General features: G+C 39.7%; 1 long non-coding RNA gene across 1 annotated transcript; it reads right to left on the bottom strand.

Annotated features, from left to right (window-relative positions):
• Positions 1–828: 828 nt before the first annotated feature.
• On the bottom strand, positions 829–1,240 carry LOC128817173 (uncharacterized). Its single transcript, XR_008440121.1, has 2 exons — positions 1,101–1,240; positions 829–1,014 (listed from the first exon to the last, which is right to left on the bottom strand). It is a non-coding gene; the product is annotated as an uncharacterized LOC128817173 (long non-coding RNA).
• Between the last annotated feature and the right edge of the window lie 5,539 nt (positions 1,241–6,779).

Here is a 6,779-nt window from a genome sequence, read left to right as displayed (position 1 = left end):
TATCCTCTTTGGCAAATGTTGGTAAGGAGCAAAGACTACAGGAGCCTGTTTTTATGGCATACTGAGTAATCAAGCAAGCAAAGATGGGGACTAAACAATAGATGAGATTTTATTCAAGTACAGATGAGCATTCCCATTGTCTGAGAAGTTCAGAAATGTAGCAGAGAGAATAAGATATCAAGAGTATAATTTTCCTGGGCAAAGCACATACAATTGCAGTGGATTAAAATAATTTTATCTGGCACAGAAATTAACACATATGGCATTGCAAATTCCCCTTGCTCCTAACATCCTAGTGTAATCTTATTTATATAAGTACATTCTGGTTGGACAAATTAGCCTGTCAGTCTCCAGAACTTTCACCATATGGAAAGAATCACTTAGAACTACAGATGTTGCACAGAGCGCAGATGATCAGACCAGCAGAGTGGTCCTTAACTGAGTTTTTAAATAACAAACTAGGAAAAAAGCAGGCTGAAAGTATACAGGTAAGACACTGACTATGGTAATCTCTCAACATCCATTTTAAGTGTCTGCTTTGATAGTCACAGATGTGAACAAATACATCTCAGACACTCTTCAAGGTTCATTAACTCAATGCTCTGACTCTGACCATAAAAACAAGACTAATATAAACTAATGTGAAGTCTCAGTACATGCCTCTGTTGCAGTTTCCCAATTTCTATGAGCTGTTTAAGGTCTCTTTAAGGGTTTCTAGAGCTGACAGCTTCTAATGCACTCATGGATTTTCCAAGGCTCTCATCAACACGCTTGTAGTCTTAAACTGGCACCAAGCAGCATTATTGAAATCTACAGTGTAGTCATGTGTAAAAAATTATTTCTTTTTGTTTCATTTTAAACCTTCTGCCCAATACTTTCACTGAAGCAGTTTAAACCTTCTCATACAGAGTGAGCAATGGAGGCATGACTTACCTCAGGCTGAGGCACTGGAGTTACTGTTACTTATCCCAGACTGGCAAGTAGAGAAGATCCTTTGTGTTGTTTTTGTTCAACCTTTCAAGAAACATAAGTGCACACCTGATGGCAAATGTCTTGGTATCAGCTAAAATTAGCCCTAATTTTTCAATCTCACTGTTTACATTTCTTAATCTTGTGTCTCACAGTTCTTGGTCCAATGTTTGTTCAGATCAAGGAGTTACTGCTCTATGCTACCGCTCCCTTCCTGCCTGCATTCTTGGATCTTTGCAAAGGAAACCAGACATACAGGACAGGAAAGATATCACCCATGGCTCATCCTGATAGGGATGGGGTTACTCCTGAGGAGTTCACCTTATATACCTGCCCCACATCGTCAGCAGCAGTCTTTGTGATGTGATGTGATGTAAGCACTACTCGCCACATGAGACAGCACAGTCTGTATGGCTGGAAGCCTTCCAGCAGGTACAGAGAGCAGTACCTGCAATGTAGCCAGAGCCATAGCTTTTGCTCACAAGACATAGGTTTGCCACATCCACAAGGATCTCTTTGCATGTTTTGTACCTTGGTTTCATTGTACATCTAGATTAAACCAATGCGTCTCACAATGGCACAAATACTTCTGTGCATCCCCTGGGAATGCCCTGTTTCACAATGCTAAGCTGGTGCACAAAAGAGTGACTGTGCAGCTGCACATTATCATGTCTTGCAAGTAATTTCAGTAAAGCTGTACAATGGACTTCAGGCCGAGCCTCATCCCAGTGTTTTGCTGCTGTGCCAGACTACGTGAGGCAGACATTCAATCAGTAATGATTTGCCAGAGGCTGATATCACTTAATGTACTTTCATAAACCTTGAATTATGAAAATACGTGGCAGATGTAGGACTGGTCCTGTTTACATTTGCCATAACTTTTAGCTAAGCACTAACACCCACCATCATAATATAAAAATTTTACATTTCAGAAATTTTTTCCTGCTTGTAGGAATACGGTGTTATAGTAATTATAACAATATTCAGTAATGCATAAATAATCTTTATTTCTTTTTTAAAAGCTAAATTTTGCCACTACTTCAATGAGTAGATGCTTTTCTAACAGTGGTCCTCTTTGGCTTCATTTTCATGATTTTTTGTTAATACTGATGGAAAAAAATATGACTCAACAAGCTTAGGAATATAAAATCACTTGGATCACTATAACTGGTCAGAAACCTAAGTTTATTGGAAAAACTATAATCAGGATTTGGTATCAATATAGAATCTCTCCAAGCTAATATACACTGAAAATCTCAATATTACTAATATTAAGAAAAATTGCATCTTTCATTACTCCTGCATCCTTAGACACTAGTTTTGTGGAAGGGTCCCTTATAGGTAAAAGACGTTACATGTTCCTCCACACGTCTAACATGGCATGGGTGGAGTGCTGAAGATCCTGAAGTGTTGGATGGACACCCACCTCTTAGGCATTATGCCATAAAATCAGGTATTTCAGCCTAGCAGCATGAAATCATTAAAAAGACATTACATTACTTCAATTGTTTTGGATCAGCTCTCCTTGTTAATCATCATCTGACTAAACCAGGACTAGCCATGTAAGAGAGTCTGCAGGATCTGCTTTACACAGCTCCTGCAGGACTAACCCTTTGAAGGCTGCTGTTGTCAAATGCTGTTCCCAGACAACATGGAATAATTCAGGGAGAAATTATGGATGAATGCCAGATGACATAAACATGAAGTATCAATGATATTTTATTTCAGTCTTTGAACCATGTGTTAATTGCAAAAAGATGTGTAAACCTGGTGAAAATATGGAAAATGCAGTCTGATGGGCTATTCTGTACACTGATAAAATCTATATAGAACTAAGACATGTGTCTCCATTGAATCTTCTAACTGCCAAGGGCAGTTCATAGGCCCTCTCCAATTCTCTTCACTCCTCTCCCAAAATTCATGGGCTGAAAAGCCTGGCACGCTTTCTCTTCTGTCAGTTAGAGAAAGACTTGTGGAACTTTCATGTTATGACTAGCAATATAATCTCACGTTACACCAAGCTACAACAGTTATTAATGCTAGAAGAATGTTCTACTGTCAAATTTTGTCCTAATTGAACTATAGATGTTGATATGTCAAAGTGCAAGGGTGAGTTCTTCCCATTTGACACATTTGTATCAAAAGACTTGGATTTAAAAGTTACCATTCTGGCCTGGCAGTATTTTACACAGGCAGCAAGGACTGAGGTAAGCTAGGTCTGTACTCTGCATTCATAATTTTTCCACCTGGGAAGTTTTCTCCTAGTTTTAGGATAACTGGAAATTAATATGGTAATGAAGATAAAATCAGGTATCTAAGTTCAACCTGAGCAGAACAAGGTGCAGAGCAGTGAACATCTGTAGCAAAATTAAAAAACGTTTTTTGTCCTCAAATTAGTCCTCTTAATCCTCTCACTGGAAAAGGTCTTCTCACATTTGCATTTTCTTTAAGTCCCTGTACCACTGACCCTTTGAAATCCATTTTTGTTAAATATAGTTTCAGATGAGTATGAAGGATTTGCCTGGGCAAACACTGGGGGCTTTTTAATGAAAAAAAATCTTGTATCTCCCTCATCTTGCGTTTAAGTTCTATGACCTGCTGCCACCTTCTCTAGTGCTGCTTCTACAGCATCACCCAGAAGTCTATCTTTTCTCTGGCACTTGCTGCTTCCTTTAATACACTTTCATAGTCAATATAGTGAAGAAATGGCCAGTCTGAAGGCAGTGAGCCCCAGGAGATCACTAAAGTATTCAGACAGTGCTGTTTGAGAAGGTGTAGAGAAGTGGCATCTGATCTCATGAAACCACTCACATGAGGAATATTTCTCAGTAGTCCTTGTGGACAGGCTCTTTTTGTCTCCCTTTAGAGCAGCTGGCAGTAATTTTGACCTCTCACAGGCTCCTACACTTTTCATTTTCACTCCAAGAACCAGGTGATTTAGTGTCTAGTACACAAAGATGTTCTTGCAGTCTTAGATCTCCTCCTGCCTCTCATTCTGCCTCCCTTGATGGGCCCTCAAGCAGAATTCACTTGCTCAAATGAGATGGAAACCAAGGGACTGTTTTGGAATCCTAACTATGACTATGTCAGCCTGGCCTGGGATTCTCACTGAATCACTGAATGGCTGACGTTGGAAGGATCCTCTGCAGGTCCTTTGGTCAAATCCCTGCTTCTCAAGCAACTGACACTCAGAGCTGGTCGCCCAAAACTACTTTCATGATCAGCTTTTGAGTATCTCCAAGGATAGAGACTTCACAACCCTCTTGGAAATCTATGCCAGTGCTTGGGTCACCTTCATGGTGAAAAAGTGTTTCTTGATGTTCAGAGGGAACCTCCTGTATTTTAGTATATGCCCATTGCCTCTGGTTCTCTCACTGGGCACCACTGAAGAGAGCCTGGCTCTGTCATCTTTGCACCCTCCCTTTGGATACTTACCACATTGATAAAATCCCCCTGAGCCTTCTCTTTTCCAGACTGAACAGCCATAGTTCTTTCATCTTTTCCTTATAGAGAGATAGTCCAGTCCCTCTGTCATATTTGTGGCCCTTCATTAGATTCTTCCCAGTATGTCTTAGGGCCTCTTGTATAGAGGATCCCCAGACCTGGACAGAGCGCACAAGGTGAGGCCTTCCCAGTGCTAAGCAGGGGGGAGACCACTTCCCTGGACCTGCTGGCAGCACTTTTCCAGATGCAGCCCAGGATACCATTAGCTGCCCCAGTGGCAAGGACACACTGCTGGCTTGTGTTTGACCCAGGTCCTGTTCTGCAAAGCATCTTCTCAGACAGGCATCCCCCAGCAAATATTGGTGCCTGGGGCTGCTCCTTTCCAGGTGCAGGAATTTACACTTCCCCTTGTTGAACTTCATGATGTTCCCATCAGCCCGTTTCTCCAACCTGCCCAAATCCCTCTGGATGTAAACATAACCCTCTGGGTGTGTCAGCCACTCTTCCCAGTTTGTGTCATCAGCAAACTGGCTGAGGGTACCCTCTTGAGAGCACACCCTTCTGATACTCCTCACCTTATCCAGTGATGATAAAAGAACATGAAAGATATCAGAGTCCTTGAAACTGCGTGCTGTTCCCTGGTTTACATGTAATTTTGCAGCTGCTTTGATCAGTAGTTATCCTTCCTTATATTACAGCTCATTCAATCCTGACCATGGTTCCTCAAATGGAGAAAGAAATTGGGTCCTCTTTTATTACATTCTTTTATTCCCATTCAGTTTATTTAAAATGCAAAAAATACTTTTATCTACAAAAGTACAGACAGGAGTCTATATCTATGTATCTATCTAAAAATTTAGTATGTAAACATGCTCTCTGAAATGTACAAGAGTAACTTCTGAAACCTTAAGAGACAATGTTAGGGCCTCTGCTAAAGCACTTCGATTTCAGTATGCAAGATTAGAAGAATAACTGTAGAGATGGTGAAAATTATTAAATCATATTACTAGTCCTATGTATTTGCTGTATGTCACCCTGCTTAATTCACTCTAAGAGTAACATAAATACTTCTGTTAGGAAACAGTTTAGCCGGTGTCTAATCTTTTTTCTCAGAGCAATGTTTTGTAGAGGGGGTGTGTGCTTCAGAAATGAAAATCAATATTATTACTTTAAGATCTGTAGCTCTCTCTGCTACTTGGCTTTAAATTACCACTATTTTTCTGAAGAAATAAAAGCATGTGTGGCTTCCTCAGCTTTTCTTCCAAGTTTTCCTCACCCAAAGGGAGAGACCATCATCATGATCAGTTTACCCACACCCTGAGACGTGGCATCATCCTGCCAGGAAACAAACAATTTCACATTAATTATAATTGATCCCATAGCTCAGATAATAAAATCTCAAGTACTTTTCTGCAACAACTCCAAGACCAATAGGAGGAAGTAGGAAGCAGTGTAATGGACAACTCTGTCTGGATATGACCTGATGGAGCTGGTCACTCACACCTGTCCTCAAAGGTGGCTTTTTCATGGTTAGCAATGGGTGAAACACCCTCATAGGCAAACCAGTCACTTTGAGAGGAATGAGACTAAATTAATCTAGCTTGTAAGCATTAATTGTAAATAATTTGGTCTGGTCAAACCATGGTTTTACTGGTGCCTCTTGTTAAATCTATTAGAATACTGAGTTGATGAGTGCAGCATAGAGAGGAAGCAATATGCCTAGATTTGTTTGTAAAATAAATGCTTTCCAAAGCTCTGTATGTGAATACTGGAAAAGAATGGTTTTGATTTTCCCTCGAGAAATGGGCTGATGCATTTTTGTCAATAGGCATCCTTTTCAGATATAAACCAAATTAATTCTGGCCCTGCTGAATGGTTTCAGAGCCATATACCCTGGCAGCAAAAATACTGTCAGCTTTCTCTCATATTAAATTCACACTTGAGCTGTAGATGATGAATTTTAGATTTCTCTAATCTTTGATGCTGCTTTCAGGTTTTGAGAATACTAATACAAAATCTGCTTTCCAAAGAAAAGTGAATAAAGAGTCTGTAAATAAGGGTCTGAGCCTTGAGGTCATACAGTGAAACATTAAAAAAAAACCAACTTTTTTTTTAATATATGTATTTCAGAAATCCTTGAAGAGAGCTGATGTTAGGACCTATTAAATAAGCCAAGTAGAGATCAAGACAACTAAGGTATTGAACTTAGTTGAACTAAGGTATTAAACTTCAGTTATAACTGTAAATTTTGGAAAAACTGTATCTTTCTCTAGTCTCATATGTATTGATCTTGGGAGGTAGGGGACAGGCAGACAATTTTAGTGCTATGCATGTTTTTACAATATAATGAACATTTAAAGAAGAAG

Source organism: Vidua macroura, chromosome 1 (assembly GCF_024509145.1).
Source record: "Vidua macroura isolate BioBank_ID:100142 chromosome 1, ASM2450914v1, whole genome shotgun sequence".
Lineage (NCBI taxonomy): Eukaryota > Metazoa > Chordata > Aves > Passeriformes > Viduidae > Vidua > Vidua macroura.
The sequence above is the reverse complement of the archived record's forward strand: the minus strand, read 5'-3'. Positions and strand labels throughout refer to the sequence as shown.